Source organism: Bombus flavifrons, chromosome 10, assembly GCF_040668555.2.
Source record: "Bombus flavifrons isolate JBK064 chromosome 10, iyBomFlav1_principal, whole genome shotgun sequence".
NCBI classification, from domain to species: Eukaryota; Metazoa; Arthropoda; class Insecta; order Hymenoptera; family Apidae; genus Bombus; species Bombus flavifrons.
The window spans coordinates 84,697-110,214 of record NC_138451.1 but is presented as its reverse complement, the minus strand read 5'-3'; the positions used below and the strand labels follow the sequence as shown (position 1 = coordinate 110,214).

Sequence of the window (25,518 nt, the reverse complement as noted above, 5' to 3'; positions counted from 1 at the left end):
CGTAACCAATGGACGATATTTGTTTTTAGGAGGGATCACCAAAATAATGTCGATCAGCTCACTGTCTAAACAACTCAACTCAAAATTCCCCTGCGACTTGTAGATCACAAATTTATTACTACATACATATATACATACTTACATACATTACTACATACATACATTTATTAGAGTAATAAACTTATTACATACCATATTACAATAATGCTTAATACTATATCTTATTCCTTATTATATACGCATTATATTACATTAACATAATTCCTTAATACTAGTAACTTATCTACCTTAATACTAATGGCTATAAAATTTCCAACGACCTATCACGCCAGAATGCACCATGATTAATTGCACCCATTCTAAACATCCATCTTTATAATATAATCATAATCTTTATAATAGGGGAATAAAAACACATACTACTGTCCAGTCCAAATATTTATAATAAGACTTCTCCTGCCACTCAACGTGTCACGGGCACACCGTTAATTCAACCTATCAACCACAACTCAACCTTTCTACTTCAGGGTAGACCAAATTACAGGACTAACGGATTTAATGCCTCTCATAAAACGATTCCTTAACTAAATTAAATAATCAAAGAATCTCATACGCAGCAAATACAATATTGTAAACCCATTACGTCAATCTCCTATACAACAAATTTACTCTGATAATATCGCTGGTCAAATCATTATTTCGTAATTTCCACTAATTTAACATAATTCACTTAAGATTAACTATAAACAGCTAAGTAACTCAAGCTAGTTGTATGTCCAACATTTTATTTTACCAGTATAACGCATACATAACCTATCACACTTCTATGTAGATATTTATTATTTCTCAAATATTACATATTATACTATACAATCATTTTTAGTAGTCAAGTTTGTCCGTAAATATGAACAGCATGGGTACCCTGCCGTTAGATATGTTAAGAGAAGAGGAACAACGGACGCCCCCAATCAAGAAAGTAATAATAGAGTATGGTCAGTAGAAGAGGTCACTTTCCTGAGGGAGCTGGACCAAAAGTTTAAGAATATTAAATACCTCAACGTTGAAATAAAGAAGTATTTAACCAGTAAGGCGCTCGAACAAATTGAAAATAAGAGAAAAGGTCTAAGGAACGAACACGTGGTTCCTCCAGAGAGTGCCCAGGAAACAGAGGGCGGGTGTGATCTCGTTGACCCACGCTGCGTACCAGCTCTGGTTGAAGACAATGTAAGAAACGAAGAACCAATCCGTGAGTGGCGGCAGAATTTGATAAAAGAAATAGAGAGTTAGAACATACTCGGTTAGAACAAATCTGGGCTGAAGAGAGAAACAACAGGGAAGCTCTCATTACAATGATGGAGAATTTTATATGCACGTCTCTATATGGAGCACTAATTAAGAGTGGAAGGCGGAATATAAGGCGAGCAAAACCCCGGAGAAAAAGTAAAAAAGATGGCAAGAAAGAAAAGAATAATAGTGATCTTCAAAGAATGTCCGATGAAGTTGGTCGACGTTGTCATGAATAACGACCTGGCATACCTGGAGCCGGCAGGGCAACCGCCAGAGACAGGAGAGATAAAGAGGCTCTATGAGGATTTGCGGGGTCGAGTAGGACCACCCAATCCCATAGTCCCAGGAAATAGAGCCTCTGAAATTTTATTACACGAATTCTTTCCGCCGATAACCGCCGAGGATGTAAGCAAAAGACTGAAAAAGATGAAAAAGATGACAGCGGCACGGCCACGCGGATTGAAGGAGGAACACCTGTTGATACCTAGCCTGCCCGCAATAATCGCTAAATTATTTAACATCTTATGTTTTAATTCCTATTTTCCAATCGGAAGGATAATAGAACTATGTTGATACCCAAAGCGAAGAAAGACGTAAACAAAGCCGAGAATTGGCTGCCTGTAACAGTAAGCCCCATTCTCAGCAGAATCTTCTCTTCAATTCTCAGCGGGAAAATAAGAAGGAGTACCATACAAAATCTAAGGCAGAAAGGATTTACATCCGAGAACGGATGTAAAGTTAATGTAGAATTTTCAAACGCTGCCTTAGATCACAGTAAGAAGGACAAAGGAGTAATGTAAAAACTAAGGCTAAGGACACGGGAAGATTCGGTGATTCAGGACCTCGAGATCCGCTCGAGGATCTCAATATCCTGTTCCTTCGTAAGCTGGAGGAGTGGTGGAGAGAAATAATGCCCGGGAGCGCGGTCTCCCCGGCTACGGTCGCTGCCGTCGTTGCAAGAACCGTCCAAACACGGTCGCGGCCGGCGAGAGACACCTCGCGGTCGACCGTGAAGTAGTCGGCCGACGAGGTAACATTTACCACCGTTGTAGGAGGAGGAAGAGGGAGAGCGAGGCGAAAGAACAGAAGGCCTGTGGCGCAACCTCTTCCAGCGATCCATGCACCGACCGAGGGCGCGAGAGCCGAGAGACGGATATCGGCGTCGTTGCCGTTGTAGCGTAATAATTTATCAAATTATTACAAAGTGTCGATCTCGAAACAGGTGATCGAGCTCTTTATTTTCACACACTTATACAATACATTTTCCGAGGTTCACAACGATAAGGTTTTGGGTAAGTTTTGAGTATTGTCGACTGCAAACTGCTCAGGTGATTTCGGGAGGAGTATTTATATGAGTTTAGTTGTTGAAGTGGGAGAAAGACTCTGGACTTTGGTTGTATGTTTGGAGTGACTGGATGTTACCCTGGCGGTGACTCATGATAAGGCAGTTAGGATTAACTATCTTATCGGAGTCAAATTTACCCTGTGACATTCCCCCCTTCTTATATTAAATTGGTCCCTCAAGTTTTCTTCAGAAGACTTTTGTGGAATCGGGCTTGGCGTGGCTTGAAAATCACAGCTGATTCTTCTTCTTCTTCTTCGAGGTGGTATATGTTGGTCGGGATACAGATGTTAGGTGTTGCGGCCGGGGCGCTTGGTGCTGTTGTCGCATTGTGGCTGTTGATTACGGTTTCATTTCGGCAGCAAAATAGATTGATACATAGACTGTTCGGTATACATTTTTTTGATGCATTTGAATGCTCCTGTCTTGTTTAATCCGTATATACCTAGCACGCCTAACGCTATGTATCCTGATATCTGGAGCGTAGTTCCCCTAGTCCCCAATACTGTATATTTTTGATTCTATGTTCGAAGTTAAGAGTTTCTATCTCGTCGCCTATTTTATCAATCGTGGTTTTATAGCCTGGTAAATTATTTATTACCTTTGGTGCTCGCTCGAGTTTGTCTAGCAGATGAGTGAAGCTATCGTTTGTCTTGAGTGCTGGGGTTTTAGTTTTAATTTCGTATTTGCCTTCGTCTCTTGTTTCGCCTATACGCATGTGTTCATCTTTGTACAATATATCGCAGGAAGTGTTGGCTCTTATGATGGGTGGTTTGTCAAGTTTTTGCAAGGTATGTTTCGTTTGACAAGTCGTGTCTATTTCTATCGGGTTTGCCGGTATCGCAATGTAGTTGTTGCTAGTTCTGAGCGGTATAAAGCTAATGTCTTCAGTCTCAAGTACAGTTATTTGGCAATGTTCGATGTGAGGTTTGAAGTTTATTATTTCGCTGTGACAATCGGTTTTCGAGTTTCTGTTATGGATTGGTGGTGTTTGTTTACGTACAGTGGTTCCGGCTCTATTTTTACAAAGTTTGTCGAGATATTCGATATCAGTATTTATAAATGAAACTCCTGCAGTTAAATATATCTGATGTTCGACTACTGGGGCCAAAAATATTCCATTTCTTTTACTCGGGATAGGATATACCTGCAGTATATTCCACTCCGTGTCAGAGACTAAAGGTGTTATGATTTTGAAAAATACTTTGTCACCTATTGCGAAGATTTTAAGATTACTGATATCGAGTATAAACTGAAAATGTTCTGTTTTAGCAGAGATCGCGGTGTTGTACATCTGGTTGCCTATTGCCTTGGCATAGTTTATTTATAAATTCATCGTGTTATATGCAAGACACATAAAGTTAAGTTGATCGTCCCATTCTTCATCTGAATTTCGCTGTATCGATTTTAACATGTCGGTTACTACTGCGTGTGTTCGTTCTAAAGATCCGTTACTCTGTGGGTGGAATGATGTCGTTTTAATATGTTTGATTTTAAATGCGTCTTTGTACTGTTGCATCAAACTAGATATAAAATTTTGCCCTCGATCGGTTAATATCTTTTTTGGAGCGGAAAAAATATAGATGTAATGATTCAAGAGTGCGTTCCAAATTGTTTCCGTTTGCTGGGTCTTTAATTGTACGAGTATTAAATATTTTGTCAGTTCGTCATGTAAGTTTGGATTGGGTCCCATGCAAAATTTAATTCTTTCACGATGTCGTTCAGGAATAATAAGATTCGTTTGATCGCATTCTTTTCGGTTTCTGTGAAACTGTTGTCACCTATACCTATCTTATCGTTTTTACGAATGATTTCGTTTAATTTGGTTAACCAGTTGATTCTGCCGTAACTTTCTAGCTCTGTTTTGGATAATTGATAGAAAGATTTAGGGTTCGGAGTCATTTTGGGAACTTTGGGTAACGTGTCGGTAGATTTTTCCCAATCGTGATACTTTTTATCGAGTTCTATGTTTAAATTTTCGTTTCGTCTCGTCAGAACATGTATTCTATCAGATAGTGCGTCGGCTGCAGTATTGTCTTTTTCTTTAGTGTATTCTATACCGTACTCATACTCCTCTAATTTTAGTCGCCATCTTATGAGACGTGATGAGAGGTCTTTGCAGTTCTGTAGCCATTTTAGCACTTGGTGGTCGGTTCGAATAAGGAATTTCCGGCCTAACAGATATTGTTGGAGGCGTTTCACGGGCCATACGATTGCTAAAAGTTCTTTTTCAGTTGTGGAAAAATTTCGTTCGGGTGGGTTCAAAGTTCGTGAGACATAACAACATGGATGTCCGTCCTGTCTTTGTTGGAACATTCTACTTGAAGATCAGCGAGTTGATGCTCAGGATCGTAATTCAATTTTTGGTCGTTAGCAGTAATAAGCCCACGTGACTTCACTTTTGAACTTGATCTTGTTTGGTCTTGATTGTGTTTTCGTGGTGCTTGTGGTGTTCTAAAAGTAATCGTCACATTGCTTGCATTTTCAGTGCTCATTGATACACTGCACTCTGCACTGGCAATGCTTTTGTTGTCATGAAATCCCTCTAACTTTTCAGTAACAAAACCTTTTATTTTACTATCTAATTTTGGATCATGCGCCCCTGGTGGAGATACATTATGTGTTCTCTTTTCCTTTACTATGCACACGTTTTCCTTCTGCTTTCACTTTTTCTGTCATCTTGTTCTGTTGTTCTATATATTGTGTCCTTATGTTCTTCGCATATAAATCCTGTTCGAGTGGATAGATTTTATCTTTCAGTTGAGGTACATGTTTAATTCTTTGCCTATGATTATGATGAACAACCTTAGCGTATTTCTTTTTTTATGGATTTCTTGATAATCTTTTAGAAGTTGCTCGTTATATTTGGAAAGCTTTCTCGCATCGTCTTCAGCTGTTTCTTGACGGGATTTTTCTTCTTCAAGTTTTTCTGTAATCGTTTTTTCTAAACTTCTCCATTTATTCTGTTCTTTTTCGAGTAATTCATTACGGTATCTGGCTATCCTTTACTTTAAAACATTTAATTTTATCAGAGAGTTTTTCTATTTTCAAATTTGCTTCATTTAAGGTAACTTTGTGAATTTCCGATTGATGCTCTAACATTTGATTTAAGTCTTCTATTGCTGTTTCACGTTCTTTCAACTGTTCATTAAATTTGTTGTTTAGCATATCCACTCGAGAAATTTCGAGTTCTTGAGCATCGTTACTTTTTCAGAAATTTGGCTTATTTTCTGTCGCCTGCTGCTATATATTGCTGTTATTTTATCAACTTCTTTCCTTTTTTTTCTTTTTTTCTTTTCATAAAGTAAATCACATTTATCATCTGATATATTTTTTGAAGTAATTTCTGTCTGTACATTCTCTTCTTTTCCCCTACTTCTTTATCTCCTTCTAATGAATTCTTTTTATTCTGTAAAATAGTTTTTCTATCTTCAATTTTGTTAAGTGCAATTCTTATTTTTGATAACTTATTTTTATTAGGTAATTCTAATGAATCTTCTAACAAATCTACCATATAATTTTGAGTGTGGCTTCTACCTTCAGTAAATTTAATATTTTGAACAGTATCATTAATTTTAATAGCTCTTTCGGTATCAAGTAAATCGCACTTATTATTTAATATACTTTTTGAATTGACTTTTGTCTCTGCAGTTTCATCTTTTGTATTTTCTTCGACTTTCCTTTGTTTCTAATTCACTCTTTTCATTTTGTAAGATTATTCTCGTATCTTCATTTTTTTTTAACTTCTACTTTACCCGATCTCCTAGGTCTGCCTCTCTCTTTCGCGCCTCTCTTTGCAATATTAGCACCTTTGTTTTCTTCTGGTTGCTTTTTATCATCACAACTCTTCAATCGTCGATCATTTTCTACAGATTTACACCTATCGCTATCACCAGCTGTGTTAGTTAAAAGAACTTCCCTTCGTTGACGAGCATCAGTTGTTTCGCTTTCATTATCACCATTGATAAAGCATATCGCTGTCGGTTTTCCTTCCAAGTAAACTGTCTTTGACACTGCTTGCTCCTGGGGTACGTTGCTTTTCTGTTGCAATAAAAGAATATTGTCGTCAAGTTTTAGTTGTTGGTTCGAGAGTTCAAATTTGAATTTAGATAGGGCTGGAAAACCAAGTATGCCGTCCTCTATGATTGAAAAGACGTCATCTACTACAAAGAATTCTAGAGTTTTACCGAATAATTTCACAAAGGCGTGTTCGTTAGTAGTAAATCTAGAGTGTCCCATTGAGAATTTTTGTTGTTTTACTGTTCTGGGTTCTAATACACATCTTCTCTTGAATATGTTAATTCCTGTTCCGCTGTCGACGAGAAATTTATGTTGTTGTCCGTTGGATCATAGAATCACTGTGGGTAGTCTTCCTGTTGTGGCGTTAATTCGTAGGTCTGGTCTATTGGTTCCTCCGTTTCCTCCTTGCGTGTCTCTATATTGTGGACTCCTGGTGGTCTCGGATATTGGCCGGGTGATCGAAAATTTCTACATTGACTGGATGCATGTCCGATTTGATTACACTTGAAGCATTTCAGTTGAGTTCTTTTTGTAGGTGGCATTCGTTCGTCTTGCCGGAAGGTTCTTGGCATTGAATTAGGTGTTGGAGTTGGTTTTTTAATGATTGGGTTAGGATTATTGGTCGTTGGTCGTCGCTGCTCGGGGAGTCGTTGTCGTTCCATTGGTCTTGGTCGTCGATTTCAATCTTCTCTGAAGTATCGCTCGATGTCGGTGGCTTTCATTTCAGCTTCAATGATATTGAATGGTAGACTGGCGCGTAATACTTGTCCTATTTCGGTTTTTAGGCCTCGAATGAAATCGGCTACAGAGTCTCTCAGCATTCTATCGTTCATTGCTCGTCTAGTAATTTCGTCCGAATATTCGTTTCTTATACTATACCGTAGCTTATTGAACGCTCTAGGGAACCTAATGATATCATTAGGACGTTCATCATTGAACGTCTTCGTTGTAGTGCTGTATTACTTCGTGTAGCTGATCTAGTTGTTCCCGAACGTTGGCTTGGGTGGCTACGTTTCGTCGTAGGGCATCGTAGAGTTGTCCGTATTCACTGATCCGTATATTGCGGATGGCCATTGCGGCTTTACCCGTAATTTTATTGATCTTAATCATTTTGAGTAGGATTGATTGTTCGCTACACATGGCTCGTACTTCACGTACTTCACGTATGAACTCTTCTACTCCGATATCGTCTTCGCCATTTAGCTGGCTCGTAAGCTCGGAGAAGTAAATTGCAATAAACGGTCTTCACTGGAAGGGTGATCGTTAGCTTCTGGTCGAATCTGGGGGAGGTCTGTCTCTCGCGATACTAGATTCGTCCATGGTAATAAAAGAGCCTAATTCAGTAGTAGCGTCATGTCCTAAATTTATTTTCGAGATATTTTTTCCTAATAGTTCCATCTCTGCTGCACGTTTTTTGTTTTCACCATCGGCCATTTGTTGTGTTTCTTTTATACATTGCGCAAGAAGTTCGATTCGCTCGTTTTGTTTCTGCATAGCGTCGAGTATCGCACGAGTCGACTTATCCATAGCTCCGGGTACAGAAGCGGTGTTAATGGCTTCGATTTTTCCTTTTCGAGGTGTGGACATGATTTTAATGGAGTTTATTGAATTTGAACTATCGTTGTTAACTGAACTCGAAACGCTGGAGAAACTTGGTTTTCTCACACAGTAACGTAAAAATGGATCCCGATTTCCAGCTTACCGTAGTAGCTATGGCCGTTTAAGATCCTCTGGGGTGTTTCCTCTCTGGTTGGTTCTAGATCCCGAATTTTGTTCGAAAGCTTGCTCTGCGCTGACCGTAGTCCTCTCGTCTAGTTTCACCGTAGCGGAACGTTGAAAGTTGCTGCAGGGCTTCGTAGTAACAAAGATTCGTAGTGGTCCGCTGATCCTTCGATCTTCAATGATGCGCGTACGCCGAAATTGTAATTTCGTTTTCACTGAACCGAATGGATCCTGGCAGGATCGCCAAAATGTAGCGTAATAATTTATCAAATTATTACAAAGTGTCGAGCTCGAAACAGGAGACCGAGCTCTTTATTTTCACACACTTAAACAATAAACTTTTCGAGGTTCACAACGATAACGTTTTCGGTAGGTTTTGAGTATCGTCGACTGCAGACTGCTCGGGTGATTTCGGGAGGAGTATTTATATGAGTTTAGTTGTTGAAATGGGAGAAAGATTCTGGACTTTGGTTGTATGTTTGGAGTGGCTGGATGTCACCCTGGCGGTGACTCATGATAAGGCAGTTAAGATTAACTATCTTATCGGAGTCAAATCGGAGGCAACAATGGATCAAGGACGAGGATTTCGCCGAGGTAGCCGCTCTGTTTCCGGCGCGCCGCCGCGCAGGGAAAGCGGGTGGCGGCGGTAGAGCGGGAGTTAATGAATGATGGAATGGGCGTAACGCTAGTGGGAGGGACGCGCGCGGAAAGAATATGCCTGGCCTTCTCCGTCCCCTACGGTGTGCCGCGGCATCGCTCACAATGAGGAACGGCTCCGGTTTCACTTACAGAGATGCGATGTCGGTGATCAAGAGAGAGATCAAGCTTTCCGAACTTGACATCATGGGGATAAGACCGAGGAAGGCGGTCACGGGGGCATTATTATTCGAAATCTCAGGCCGGGACATAGGGAACGAAGCAACGCGACTGGCCGAGTGGATGACTGGACAGTGGAGCTGAGAGTGACCAGGATGGAAGACTCCGTTACCCCGAAGGAGGTCTTGGCCGACGTTGCCAAGGCGGGGAGCTGCCGCGCTGATGAGGTCAACGTGGGTGTCATACGCGCCGCTCCTCGGAGCCTCGGGTCGATGTGGCTACGCTGCCCGCTGACAGCGGCAAGGAAAATTAGCGGAAGAGGAGACGTCCCATCAGGAGGTGAGCTCAATATAGGTTGGTTAGCGGCGAGGGTTTCCCGTCTCCCGACGCGCCGACTCCAGTGCTTCAGGTCATTATGCCAGAAACTGCTCGGCGCAGGTATCGAAATGTTCGGTGTGCGCGGACTTGTGATTGACCGTGTCGCACCGAATGGTGTCACCAGCATGTAAACCGCTAGCCCGTAAGATGAGAGCCGCACAGAAGACAAGGACCGTTTCTCGCGACGGCGAAGACGCGGCGACGAGGAAGGAAACGACGCCGTCAACCGGCTGCATGGAGGCCAGAGAAGAGGAGGAGAAGGTCGATCGTGTATGCAGCGAAAGGAGCGGTCTGGAGGAGGTCATGGAGACGGAGCCTTCTCCGACGTAGGTGGAGGAAGAAGAAACGGACGGCAGGGGCTACTCCAGTGTAACCTCAACCGCCCCCGCCGGGCTCAGGACTTAATGTTCAGACCCGAGTGGAGCTTGGGATCGGCCTGGCGGTGGTGGTGGAGCCGTACAGCATTCCTGATGCATCAGGGGGCGCTAGGGACCTGTTTGGATCGGTCGCCATAATTTGGACCGGAATCGCGGGGAGCCCCTCCCCCTGCTCGATGATTGAGCAGGGACGGGGCTTTGTGGTCGTCAAATGCGGCGACCTCGCCGTGGTTACCGTCTACGTGTCGCCCAACATTAGCCGGACGGAATAAGCCTCCTTCCTGAACGGACTCGCGGCCTGTGCGAGGCGTCTGAGCGCCTGTCCGTCATTGATACTCGGGAACTTCAACATACACTCCACGGCGTAGGATTTCCGTAGGACCGATGGAAGGGGGCGCGCCATACAGGACTGGGCTACTGCGCTCGATCTCCGACTTATCAACCGGCCACGTGCGTGGCGTTGCGGGGCGAATCCACAGTGGACCTCACGTGGGCAAACCCTGCCGCTTCCGGGCGTATCGCGAGGAGGGGTCTGTCCCCAGAGCAAACACTCTCGGATCACCTCTCCATCGTGATGGACGTGGCTGTCGGCGGCGCGAGAGACGACCGTTCGTCCGTGACGCGCGGGCCCGTCAGCACATCGGGAAAAAGAAGGAACTTCCCGCGGTGGGCTGCGACCAACCGCGACGGGGACCTCATGGCGGCGGCCGCTGTGGCCGTCTCTTGGGTAGAAGAATCCCGGTCGAACGAGGTAGCGGCAGCGGTCCGACTGAGGCGTGACATGAACACGATATGTGATTCGTGCATGTCGCGGTCGGGGGCTGCGCACTGCGCTGGTGCCGTGTACTGGTTGTCCGGGGAGATCGCAAGACTCCGCGAAGCGCGCATTCGTGCCCGGCTACGGTACACTAGATCCCGCCGTAAGCCACTGTGGCTTGTTTGTATGAGGCCTACCGCGAAACGCGGAGGCTCCTGCAATGAGTGATCAAGGAGGCGAAGAGGCGGGCCTGGGACGAACTCCTGGTCACCCTGGACTGTGATCCCTGGGGGCGCCCTTACAGGTTGGTGTTGATGAAACTCCGTCCTTGGGTACCTCCCGCGACGGAGAGCATGGGCCCTTGGGTCCTGGAGAAGGTCTTCAGCGCCCTGTTCGGAAGCGGTCAACGAGGAAGAGGACAGCGATAGCGAAGAGCAAGAGCTGCAACCGCTGGAGGAAGAGCCACTGGACACCACGGGAAGTTGGAGCCCGGAATCGGAGGTCACCGAGGAGGGGTTGGCTCCGGGTCCCGACGAAGTCCGAGGTATTATTATTATTCGAATTGAATGTTTTCGCAATTTTGTTTGCTCTCATCAAATGTTCCATCGGTATCCAAATCGTAACCATAACAATCGTCGTATGTCCAACCCGGGAACAAGTTCCCTTTATAAATAGATTTACATCCAAGGTACACATCCAATTCACGGTTAATCAATCGTTAATCGGCAAGCCGACATTCAATGGGTTGTCTTCCGGTCCTGCTTCGCCACACTTTGTTTAGCTATGCCAGCCGCCACCGGGGGACCATTCCCCACGATGATGTGACTTAGCATGTTAACGGCGGTACCACTGGGAGGAAGGAGTGCGACTTGGGCAGACGAGACCAAGGTCTCACCTGCCCTCGAGTAACTATGACACTTATATTGCCAGCGACAAGCTGTTTATTGGCGGCATGCCGCCTAGCGCGCTCAAGAGATCAGAACACGCAGCCATCCCAGCAACACATTGCTCTTCGAGCACACGCCTGGGCCCAGCGGCGAACAACTTTCCAGCATACGTGGCTAAGTACCAGCGGCGTATATCGTTCATTATGACGTCTCTAACCAAATGACGAGGCAGTTGTTCACCTTTTAATAGTTATCAACATACCCCTAAGTCCAGCGGCGTATTGCATTCTGAGCAAACGCGGCTAAGTCCAGCGGCGTATTGCTTAAGAGAGTCACAGTTACTTATCGAGTTCGGAGCCAGTATGAATTATCTGGGTCTAATCCTCGACAGCCACTGGACCTTCGGCGCTCACTTCGATCGCTTGGCACTGTCGGTTAGGACGTTTGCTGCCTCAGCTGGGCAGGCCCGGTCAGAGTACTGCGATCGAAGCTCCTTTACGGAGCTCCGATCTGGTCGGAGGATCTGATGGCCGCCAGTCGCAGTCTCCTGTCGGTCAGGAGGTTGCACAGGACGGTGGTCATCAGGATAGTTAGCGGTTTCCGCACAATTTCGGCGGCGGCGGCTGTGCTCGCGGGTCTTCCCTCGTTCGAGTTGCAGGCCCTGAGGTGCCGCGAGATTTATCTCCGCACTCGGAATCTGTCGGACAGGGTCGGCCCGGTGGACGCCGATGTTGGGGTTCAGGCTCGGCAAGCCTTTCTCGATTGATGGCGCGCCAGCCTTGACACAAGAGCGGGCGCTCCGGGGCTAAGGGTCCTCGAGGCCGTACTGCCAAACTGGGTCGTTTGTTTGGACGGTGGCGGATTTCCCATGACCTACAGGGTGACGCAGGTGCTCGCAGGGCGTGCCAAAGCCCTGGCCGCGCTGAGTGCACTCGTTCCCGTCAGACCACGGAAGTTAAGCAGCGTTGGGCACGGATAGTACTTGGATGGGTGATCGCCTGGGAACTCCGTGTGGCGTTGGTGGAGCACGATAGGCCCGCCGCGCCCCCCGGTGCGGTTCGGGTTTGGGCGCTGGCGGCTCAGCGCCACGGGGCCGTCAAGCAGTCCGGTAGGGGAACCGGGCTGCCTGGCCCGGTAGCTCCGGCGACGAGGCGCGGTGTGACAATGGCCACACACTTCTCCATCAGCGGAGGTATTAGGCGGGGGGGGGGGGGGCTTGCGATATTCACACCGGTTCCCGGGCCTCTCTCGATCGCGGCCGGGACGGTCACCGTGGAGGTTTTAGTCGGTTGGAGTCCAACACTACCATGCCGCTTTCCCCAGAAGCTTTCCCCGGATATCTCGAGGAAATTATTCGGCAAGCGAACAGCAATTTGGCAGCATGAAATATGTATTTATTTATGATTACTTGGAACCGGGATTGTTGTGGTTATTCGGTGACTTACAAAAAATATCAACATATCTTGCGAAACGTCGAGCTTCATTTTCTCGACATTCGTAAATTCAAGACCATGTTAATGTCATTGTAATGAATTCGCCTTGCCAACAGTTACACGACTATAAAATCAAAAATACATAGTGTTATTTAAAAAAAAAAAAAACAAGGCGACCTTCATTTATATCGAAGAAAATATATTTTGAAAACCTCCTTCGTTAGAATTTGTTGCCGACTTAACATTGAATGGACATTTTTTACAATAACGTTTATCCAAAAATAATACTGCACACTGACACCGAAGTACCATTTCGGTCTTTATTGTGTGCTACTATTTTAAATCACATCTGCCGTGGCAGTCCTATCCGAGCAACCGAGCTAAACACACTGAGAAGCTGTGCGTCAGTGAAAGTGCGACAAGCAGTGAATTTAGGTGGACAAAAATACCGCCAATCAAAATAACCAACAAAGATTATTAAATATACTACATAAACCAGGCTACAAATACGCCAAGCCAAAAACAACTACTTAACAAAGAACGGGAAAGCTCAGCTGTAAAAGAAATGGAAACATCGCAAAAGCAAAAAGAGAACAGCTATAACGACGAACTATCCTATCAAGATGGAAACTGGAAGTTAGTAACAGCTCACAAAAAGCATAAAATAATACCAGACACAAGCGCTATGAAAACTGTAGATACAGAAAATAACAGTGGCTGCAATACCATCACATTCCGAAATTCTTTCAGCTCGCTGATGGAATATGAAGATACGGATCCAAAAGAAAAAGTCACATCTGATATCGTTAAATCATCACCGATCTACAGCGATGACCAAATAATAGATCCCCTTATTGAACTATTAAAGAACACTGCCGGAAACGAAAACTTCAATATAAAGCAACTAAAATTGAAGCAAGTAGAAGTACAAACAAAGACTCCAGAAAACCTTATAATAGAAAATAATAAAATCTGGAAAATAGTAATTGGAGGTCTGACCCCAAGAACAAATACGAAATAAATGTCGGAGATGAAAGAACACTGGGGCCTCCCCTTTGGAATTCTTGTGAAAACCGTAATACTTTAGTCTCTGTAATTTAACCCGATTATAATCGTCCGAGATTTGTGATAATGAGCTTGGGCTCGAAGCGACAACTAGTCGCTGAACGCAGCCACGGTCACGGGATGAACGTTTTTACCTAACAGAGGTATGGAGTAATTCTATTGCTCTCCTTAAAACGAAATTGTTGTGGCGGCACTCGACAGTAAACATTCCAACGGTTTCTGTCCCGTGGCTCGCCACACACAGACCCTATTCTTCGGGGAAGTTAATTACCATATGTCGACGCATCTCCACAGTACATGTTCAGCTAGCCTGAGGACCGGCTATAAATCTTAGGATTTAGTTAACTAAGGTCCCTCAAACAGACAAACAGTCTGTGCCCCAATTACGGGAAGATTGGGGAAATCTATTTTTTTCACGAACGACGCTTCCCGCTAGCAACCTTTCCTCAAGGACGGCCAGCATCCTTTTCTAACCACCAACATGGAAATTGACCAATTAACAGTAACGTCAATTTCCCTCACTTTCCGGACGAAGGCTTTTCTCGACGAATCTGATGATCTCATGTCTTCAGACACACCCCATCACAGTTTTCCTGTGCAGCATCATCGTGACGGAAAGTCATTCCCTCTCGCGAGGTCTCATTAGCAAGTTACATAGCGTCTTTACGCTCGGTGTATATTTTCCGTTTTAACAAAGAGCTAGTTTAGTAATACTTGTACCGTAGACAAGTAGATCGAGTCCGACTTAGATTTTGGAAGAAAGTTCATTTGTTATCCCGTTGACCGCGGATTCGTTATCGAACCTAAAACCATTGTCATTAGTGTCTAATCATCGCGGTTACCTATCAATTCTGCAATATCCACACTTGCACTAATAATCATATTTGTATTGAGGTGTATTATCCGTGATAATTGTAGAACTGCAGGCCATAGATGTCGCTGCTGGGGTACTGCTGTTTTTCTTCTAATTTAGATACGTGGAAGAAAAATCGGGCTTCGGTCGCCGGGATTCGAATCCGGGTCCCGAACGTTCGTAACCTAAGGCGCTAACTACTGCGCTGCCGTTGTCCGACACTAGTTAGTGTCGTGTGGTGGTATTTTGCTGTTGAGTGCCGCCACAGTACTAGTAAATATCTTGTCTATTGCATAACAACAATGTTTCTCAATCCAAACAATAATTCAAATGAAGATTCGTTACACGACCCTAACCCCAATTATAATGTGAACCCGACATATTAATACAAATATTATAAGTAGTTTCGCCAAGTTTGATCTAACATTTCTGCAGGTATGAGAAAAAGCGCGCAATTCCCGCGCGATATCCTAGAGTCTGAAGAGAGCTGGGGTCAACGATGTATCTGCGACCGAGTGAAAGCTGACAGTACGTAGGATTTTCAACCGTTACTGGTCGGTAAAATGATACGATGCGCGCGCGCGCGCGCGTGTGTGTGTGTGTGTGAAGAGAGTTTTTATTTTTCTTTCTTTTGGTCTCTTCTCTCTCGTTTCTTTTTTCTTTTCTTCTCTCCAGCGTAACATGAACCGCACAAATGACCAAGTCTTTCTACGGTTCTCTCTCGGTTCGCTATATTTTGCGAATAAAATTGTACTTCAAATCCACTATATACAAATATCTTTCCCTCCTCTTTCCAATTCCTTTACCTATATTTTATATAACCCAGAGCGTTCGAGGCCCGTATGGAACACGTAAAGATTGGTCTCTCGTAAAAGTAAGTATAAAGCTTAGGATTTTGTCGTTTGATTATTCAATTGTGTGTTCACTATCGTTACTACTCGGACTCCGCATATCGTAGTACAAATCGACAAATTTTTACAATTTATTAATTTATCAACCACAGTTCATCATTTTACAATCCACAGGAAAATGATAACATGCTCGATATTGTAGTTTGTGTTTGAAGATACATAAAAAATATATACTAATACACTTCCTATTCTACGTATCTCATTGAACATGTGAAAAATCGATAGTAGAACATTGGTTATGAAAATACATCTAATTCGTAAATATATTATGAAAATTATGTAAAGAAATATAAATAGGAGATAAATTTGAGATTACTCAGTTTTTTAATATTTTCATGTTAAATTATACTATTTGTCCAGAACTGTAATAATGTGAGTCCTGCACTATTTGAAATTTCCTTCCACGAAACGATTACCTTCAACGAAAACCATGCCATGGTTTGAAATGCAACTTTTCAAAACATTTAATGTAAAAATAGGGAGGTCATGATCCTAGCTGATATATACATGTCGGAGATGAAAGCACATCGGGGCCTTCCCTTTGGAATTCTTGGGAAAATCCCCAATACTTTAGTCTTTAACCCGATTATGATTTTCCGAGATTTGTGATAGTGAGTTTTGGGCTCGTAGTGACAACTAATCGCTGAACCTAGCTGCGGTCACGGGATAAACGTTTTTACCTAATAGAGGTATAGAGTAATTGTATAGCTCTCCTTAAAAAGGAATAGTTGGAGCAGCACTCGACAGTAAACATTCCAGCGGTTTCTGTCTCGTGGCTCTCCACACACAGACCCTATTCTTCGGGCAAGATGATTACCAGATGTCGATGCATCTCCACAGTACATGTTCAGTTAGCCCGAGGAGCCGCTATAAATCTTAGGATTTTGTTAACTGAGATCCTTCAAACGGAAAAACAGTCTTTATCCTAACAGTTCCTAAATCTATTATCTACTGCTTTTCTCACGAACGACGCTTCCCGCTAGCAACTTTCTCTGAAGGGCGGTTAGCATCCTTCTTCAATCTCCAACATAGAAATTAACCAATTAACTGCAACGTCCATTTCCCTCATTTTCTGAACGAAGGCTTTTCTTGACGAATCCGATGATCTTCTGTCCTTAGGCACACCCCATCATAGTTTTCCTCTGCAGCATCAACGTGATGGAAAGACACACTCTCGCATCAGTTAGTAAAACAACGTCTTTACTATCAGTAAATATGTCACGTTTTTAACACAGAGTCAGACCTAGACTTTGGAGGAAGGTACATTTGCTATCCTGTTAACCGCGGATTCGTTATTGAACCTAAGATCATTGCCATTAGCATCTCGAGTATCTAATTATCACGGTTACTTGTCCAATTCTGTATTAATCATTTTTGTACTAGTAAATATCTTCTCTACTGCATAACAACAATGTCTAATCCAAAAGAAGATTAGTTACACGCACCTATTTCTAATCATAATGACAACCTGACATCCATATTTTCCTATTTGGAGTTAACATGGCAAAAAGTTTCTTCTTGCTTAAATTTAATTTACGATAAGTATCTTCTGTTTGCTCTACAGTCATAATCACAGAAATAAGTGGTGGAAGTGGTAGTATGCATCGAAATATAATATAATATGCTCAAATATACTAGAACTGCTAAAATATTCAACAAGGGCGGTGGCAGAGGCAATTGTCATCGAGAACAGATGACTAGCAACGGTGTCATCTTAAGTAGCTTGTTTTTTCTTCTCTTCCTTACATTCATCAATTCTTTGTATTCTCCTTATTTCTCCTTCCTTTTTCACCCACTTAGGCACTCATTTCTTTTCCCGCGAACTGAGTATGTAACTGATCTTCATCGAACAAACTTGTCCGAACGTCTCACCACTTTACGGATACTTGCACATAACTTTAATACGCATCTTCATTCGTCACTTACTCATTGAATGGGTTTCAGAGACAGCGATTCTGACGTGCTTTCCTACAAGCATTATCATCTTAGGAGTGTTCCTATTAGAGTATATATATGTTTCATAACGGTAATAAACACACCGAGTTCGATGGACTTTCTTCATACGGAGTAAATTTCTGATGCCTAAATTTACTACTATAAACCAATGCTTCATTTGATTCAGTAGTTTCAGAAAACAGTCTGAGTTTAATTTAGAAGGATCGTCATTTTAAAGATATCTTCTAGATACGCGGAACGGCGTACTATATATTTAGTATAGCTTAAAATGATATCTTATAGAATTCTCAAATCAGAGTCGAAATTGTATTCGTGAGCAGTTGCAATTTTCATACAGGCATGTATGTATGTTTTCACTTAAAGCCTTTTTGACTATGTGGCATCAGAATTTTCTTTGCACGTTGTCTATTTACAGTCTTGAGTGCAGTGGGACCATATTTGAAGCTCTCGAAAAATTAGTGAATAAAATTATTGCCAAACTGATCGAGAGAAAAGGAGCGTTATATATTCATCTTATTAAATTATCAGACGTTAAAAATTGTTTACTTTTCATTTTTGCTATTTATATTATTTTTAAAATAATATTACTAACGTTGACAATAAAATTCGATTGAGTTCGACATCTGTGCTGTAATGATAAATAGTTGTTACGCAATACATCTGTTCAGTTGAGACGTACTATTGAATTTCACTATACAAATTATATTATAATTTATAACGTAACTATGGGTACATTTCAATGGTAAGATTACTTTAAACTCGTACAAGTATATGCCTGTATTCAAAGTGATGAATCTTTATGCTCTTGTTCAGCAACTGACCAAATAACGCAAACTGCGTTCTTTTATGCGACAAAAAACATACACATCTACAGAAATTGTATAATAAACAACTCACTTCTCGATAAATATGCGAACATGTTTAAGATGTTCGATTTTCGAATATTTTTCAAATATTCATCCACTTATGTGAAGAACTATTTTTCATCTGATTATTGTTTTTCTTTCCGAATTCTGTACATTCTCTGTGAATATTTGCAGCCCTTCCGGCTTCGTCGCTTCCACAGCTAGGCCGTTGCTGCTAATTTTTCTAACTGCTCCAACTTGTATTCCTCTTTTACGGGGGTTTACTAGCGTGAATACCGCTTCTTCGCTTGTTCCTATTTCACCATCCTCCACTTCCGAGCGGATTATAACTACATTTCTCGGTGGTTTTACCGCTATTTTTCCACTTTATTGGTGGTCATCTTCACTTTTTCCGCGTACGAGAGCTGTTTTGGCTCGGCCTTCGTTTTTTTTCTTAATGGTCATTTCAAGCTTCTTGCTGGCTTGCAGTGACTTACTCACAGTGCTTGATATCGCAGTGCCCTTATTGTATTTTCGGCCTATCGCGGGGAGACGCGGTTGCGAGAGTGCGCGTCAACGGGAGTCGTAAATTCCCGTTACGATTGCAAGAATCGACACCGCGAATAGATCGATCCCCTTATTTCGGCTAGGATAATAGGGGTGAGTGAATAAGTATAACGCTGTGATTAACAGAGCTATAAACGTTATATATTTTCAACACTTTTACACTGATATGTAGTAACGTAGACGATATCCTAAGATATGACGTAGTCAAGGAACGAGTAAGAGAGACACCCGAAGTAGCCTCGTAATCGACAGGATGAAGCTTGTAGGAAAACTGTAGTTCGTTTTCGTAGGATTACAGAAGAAAGCTCGGTGTGGGTGTTTCCGTTTTTATTAAGGACGTGGATTCGTTGTTCACACCTTTCGTGACTAGAGTGAGGGCAACGACCTATGATGTCCATTGGTTTAAGTCAATGTTATAGAATGACCAGAGAGGATGGAGCCTCCTACCAATGTTGCTAGGTGATGTCTTGTTTAACGGAAAACCTGAATTTCCCGGTGATTAAACATTCGTTTTTTGCTAAGTTACTACCTTCTTTCTGCGGGTTTCCTAATAGCGAGTAGTAAATCCAAGGGCCTTTCTAAACTGGCTATAAACAGAAAGCATCTCTAGGATATAAAGCTTATTCCGTAAATTGACGACATATGTCAAAACAATAGCATTAAAAGCTGTCGTTTTACGGGTTCCTTGGATTTGTTAAGGGTCGAAGGACGGTGCGTAGACCGTTGGCGGTTAAGTAGCGCCGGATGGCGTGCAGATGCCTTGCGCGACGTAACACTTATTCTTAGCTTCCCCCGCGCTTTGTTCTATCCTTCCGGCCAGATAACTGTTGTGGAGCAGGTGCTCCTCCGCAAGGTCTCTCATATCCTTAAAGTAACACATTATCGTTGCGGTTTGCTTGCGGTTTGCATTATCGTTGCGTTGCTTGTTAATTTTGTTGCTCGGGTCGAGGAAGAACGCCAGGACCCTCTATTTCTATATGACTAGCTTGTTCCCTTATGTCGGGTATTGGCCACGTTTCTTGTTTAGTATCCTCCCTCCCTTCATCAGCCCGCTGCTTGATTTCTGAGCTGTTTTGCTTTTCCGATGTAGCGATTACACTAGGATTTTTGGGGTTGGCCTCTCTGCTCCTTTTTCAGGCTTTTGCGTTTTCAAGAGTTGCAGAACCATTCTTACCTTCGTGGCGGGTGGTGTCTGCCCACATGAAGACATCTGGATTACTCTCGCGGCGTACTGTTTGTGCACACGGACAGTGTATGGAGCGACGCGAACGCGCCCTGTCTGTATACCGCCATATTGGGTCAATGCACGCTGTTAGGGGATCTGTAAAGTACGTCCAAGAAAGTTGTCTGATGTAATTACCAACAATGTCTGGGCTTACTTAAAACCAGGTAGGAAACCGCCAGAGGCAAGAGAGGTGAAGAGGCTCTACGAGGATTTATGGGGTAGAACTGGACCTCCATATCCCATAATCCCAAGAAGTAGAGCCTCGGAGTTGTCATTATGTGAATACACTCTCGTTTCACATGATCTAGTAAACCAACACTTCTTTCAACTTTTTCAAAAAACTCTTTTGAATTGTACAACATTTTCGATCGATTGCGATCTCCCGCTCAGATGCATAGTTTTATTTGTGAATATTACACAAGTAAATATTTCGTTTTTTCGTTCAGACAAATTGCAACATGATATTATTTTATATTACAGTTCCTTGATCACATTGCACGATTTGCTCATAAAATCTGTCTGACTCTTTGTTAATAACACGCATAATATTCACTGATCGTAAGGCATTACTCTTTTCGTCGATGAGATCGCAAGAGAGAGAGCGAGTTTCCGTCCCGATGATGCCACAGAGGAAAACTATATGGGGTGTGTCTAAGGACACGAGATCCTTTTCCACATGTATATCACTTATAAAATATAACATTTACAAAATAAAAACTCGTAAAACATATAATATTGAGAATGCTCCTTGTACCGTATATAAAACGTAGTGTCAATTTATACTACAATCAATAAAAATATAGCAGCAGAAATGGAAAATGTAAATAACCCACGGGAGATAGTAGGGTATCTCTTGTGAAGACACCACACTCCCATGATCTATTGTCTCAGTCTCAATTAACTAGAAGTGGTTAGAATGAAATAATTACGTAACTGTAACGCCGGCCGTATGTCATACCAACAATGGGAGCCGAAGCAGTAAAATTCGATAGCGCCACATACCCGTGCGGCAAACACGTGCTTGCGTAGCGATTAAGAAAAACCAATGGCCAGTAGATGAAAGAAGGCCAAATGCAGTCAAACGGAATCAAACATTAAAAACAGCGTCTAGGCTAATTAAGATTCTCTTAATATGTTCACTACCAGCGTCACACTGTTATAACGCATCGATTTTAATTCAGAGCTCAGAATCATAGGTATGCTAAGATAGTCAATTTTTGTTATCTCTGCATAAACAAATGATTTCTGCCGTGAAGCTGGCAAATATGGTTGAAAACGCTCAAATCTATAACCAGCGTGTGTGATCCGAGATTATATTATATCGTTAAAAAAATTTATTACGACAAAGTATTAACTCGTCTCCCCGTGTGTTCTCTAATACTACCCAGTTTTGCAATTGCTAAAATTCATAACAGATATGTAAATAGCCTGGAATAAACCTCATAAACTAGTAAGTAAATTTTCATATTCAGGAGACCCTTAATGAAAAACAAACGAATATTATATGATAGTTTGAGTGATGAAAGCAGGAAATATGATGGAATTAATATTCCACAACCTTTCTTCATCTTTCACGCAACTTAAATATTCCATTCTTCCATCATTTCTAGGATTTCCAACGAAGAACTTTTCAATATGAAATAAAAAAAGTGATGGTTCTCTTGATGAAGATTGTGGATTTGGAAGGAAGCAAACGTTGATCCGTTTTACGTAATTTTACTGCAAAGGAAGGACTACAAGTAAATCTTACAAGAAATTCTTCAATGCTAAATGCATTTTGTTTAATATTTGACGATGATCTCATGAAGAACATTGCGAGTTGGACAAATGCTCGGGCTTTGTTGTCATTTGTTACACGGGGATCTACCAAGTTACAAGAAGAATGGAACTTAACTCCAGTTGAGGAAACAAAACAATTCTTAGGATTATGTATTGTCATCGACAACATTCGAATGCATGTTATTATCACTCTTCATTTAGCAAAACAATGCCTCCACATCGGTATGAGACAATTCTTCGCTCCCTTTACTTCTATGACAAAATGTGTGATAAATCCTACCGCCTTCACAAAATTAACCAAGTATTGCAAAATTTAATAAAAAATGTAAAGGATTGCTGTTATCATGGTGAAAATTTATCGAATCAATTTTACTGTGAAGGAGACATTTATCATTTGAGCGATACATTTTGCAAAAAAAAGGCGAAACATGGAATGAAATTATATGAGTTATGCACACCGGATCTCGTGCTTCCCAAAGTGACGGCGGCAGCCAACGCTCTATATGGCCTGCTGCCGAATATCGGTGGGCAGAAGTCGGAGTCGTCCGTTCTCAGGCGTTGTACGGGGCTCCGGTGTGGGCAGAGTATCTGATGACAAGTCGACGCAGTCTACTCTTGCTGAGGAGGCTTCATAGGACGACCGCCATCAGGATCGTAAGGGGATGCCGGACGATATCATATGCCTCGACGACTGTCCTGGCGGCGTCTTCTCCGTTCGAGCTCCAAGCCTTGACGCTCCGACGAGTGTATGAAGACCAGAGGAGCCTAAGCTCAAGCGCGAACTCTCCTCCCGCCGAGCAGACGGTCCGAGACGTTCGGGGAGAAGTTAGATGAGAGGTGTGGCAGTGATCGCGCTCCGACCTACTCACAGAAGAACAGGTACGAGGCCACGGAGCCGTTACATCGGTCCTGCCAATCGGGGGAGGGGGGCATAGAGAGACCGCGGAGGGCTTCCACTGTGCTTCCGGATGACGCAGGTGCTCGCAGGACGTGGAATATTAGCGGAATACCTGCAGAAAATCGGCAGAGAGGTCACGAACACCTGTAACCACTGCGGTGAGAGGGAGGACACGGCACAGCACACGTAGGAATTTTTTCCGGCGCAGGAAGCCTCCCGTCGTATCCTGCGACTAACGATTAGCGAGAGTTTGGACCCCTCGTCAGTTGTGAAAGCGGTGCTGAGGGGGCAACAAGAGCTCCTCGCAGTCCGCTCATATTGCGAGGGCGTATTGCTCGTAAAGGAACGAGCAGAGCGGGAGAGGGTGTGAACATCCCACTCTTGCAGGGTTCCGCGTCGAAGGAACCTACGTCGTCTTAAGCGGTCATAGAGGCCGACACGCCGAGGAGGATCAGGACCTCCTCAGAATTGCACGACGGCCCAGGGGAGAGCGTTGAGAGGGGTGGTCCCACCCCATGCTCGAACTAATCAAGGAACGACTCCTTCAGACAGGAGAAGACGCAGGTGTGCGCCTGCAGTAATTCGAAAGAGGTCCAGGGGCATCCTTGTTGAGCGTCAGGAGGACCACCGTGGGGTTTTAATCGGTAATGTCCGACACTACCCCACCGATTGCTAGGAGATGCGTGGTGTCCATAAGGATTTCCAAAAAATAATAATTTCCAACTTTCGTTGCACATGGAATGACATATAAACTTTTCATTGAAAATCATAAACAGGATGCAAGTGAAATATCTCTCGTATTATTTCGTGTATATTATATAGGTTATATAGGTATATATATGTCGGAGATGAAAGGACATCGGAGCATTCCCTTTGGAACTTCGGGAAAATACCTTAACACCGTAATCTGGATTCCATTATAGGTGTAATTAAACAATTGTCGTCATTCGATCCGATTGTATTTGTTCGAGATTTGTGATAACGAGCTTAGGCTCGAGACGACAAACAGTCGCGGAACGTAGCCGCGGTCACGGGATGGACGCTTTGTCTAACAAAGGTATGGAGTAATTCTATAACTCTCCTTAAAAGAAATATTTGTGATGGCACGCGACAGTAAACATTCCAACAGTCTCTGTCCCGTGGCTCGCCACACGCAGACCCTATTCTTCGAGTAAGATGATTGCCAGATGTCGATGCATCTTCGCAGTACATGTTCGGCTAGCCTGAGGGCCCGTTATAAATATTTAAGATTTAGTTGGCTAAAGTCCTTCAGACAGACAGACAATCTTTGTCCCAGCTACGGGAAGATAGGAGAGACCTATTTTTCAACGAACGGCGTCTCCCACTAGCAACTTTCCCTCGAGGGCGGCTAGCATCTTTTTCTAACCGATATGGAGATTGACCAATTAGCAGTAACGCCAATTTCCCTCACCTTCTAAACGGAGGCTATCCTCGACGAATCCAAGGATCTCGTGTCCTTAGACACACCCCATCATAGTTTTCCTCTGCAGCATCATCGCGACGGAAAGTCATTCTCTCGCGAGGTCGTATTAGCGAGTTACTTAGAGTCCGACTTAGATTTTGTGAGCATGTTCATCCATCATCCAGTTGACCGCGGATTCGTTATTGAAACTAGGATCATTGTCATTAGTTTCTCGAGTATCTAATTACCACGGTTACTTGTCCAATCCTATAATAATCGTATTTGCACTAGTCAATGTCTTCTCTATTGCATAACGACACTGTGTAATCCAAACGAAGATTCGTTCCACGCCCCTAATTCTAAATTCCAACCTTCTGCGACATATATATAGGCATAGGTTATACAGACGCGGTTTTAATACCCATATTATTCAAAAACACTCTGCAATGGTGCAATGTCTATTAGACACCGGAGCTGAGAAATCTATGGTGCGCGAAAAGGTTGCAAAATGTGCGAATTGTAAATTTGAACCTCGTATCACGATGGTATGTAGACTTGATGGTGGACTCATAGGAAATACTAAGGTTTCAGTCCAATGCGAGGACGCCGCAGTTAAATTGGATTGTTTAATGCCGTCAGACTCTAGCTTGTCGTACGACATAATAGTTGGTGAACACATATTGAGCAGTAAGAACTTGTGCGCGAAAAAGCTAGTACATTATCTTTAGAGAGCACGAGGCGGGTATGGATTCTCGCGGAGTAGGTCCACGTCGTAGGAAACCCCAACATATCTGATATTTTCCTATAATCGGGTGGCTGCCGACCGGTGCGTTCGGGCACTTGTCGGTCCGGCGAGGAGAATATCGGAGAAGTTGGTGGGCCCATACCGGTCAAGACCACCCACTTCACCTTCTCGTGGGGCTTCTGATTTTCGTCGTACATTGGCTTCAAGAATACCTAATCCTAAACCGACCCCT

General features: G+C 43.2%; 1 protein-coding gene, 1 long non-coding RNA gene and 1 pseudogene across 2 annotated transcripts in view; 2 read left to right on the top strand and 1 right to left on the bottom strand.

Annotated features, from left to right (window-relative positions):
- The window catches only part of LOC138183893 (uncharacterized), a 131,030-nt gene that overhangs the window by 42,855 nt on the left and 62,657 nt on the right, over positions 1-25,518 (bottom strand). The window lies entirely within an intron of this gene.
- The window catches only part of LOC138183823 (uncharacterized), a 162,996-nt gene that overhangs the window by 104,053 nt on the left and 33,425 nt on the right, over positions 1-25,518 (top strand). The window lies entirely within an intron of this gene.
- On the top strand, positions 12,491-12,609 carry LOC138184599 (uncharacterized; annotated as a pseudogene).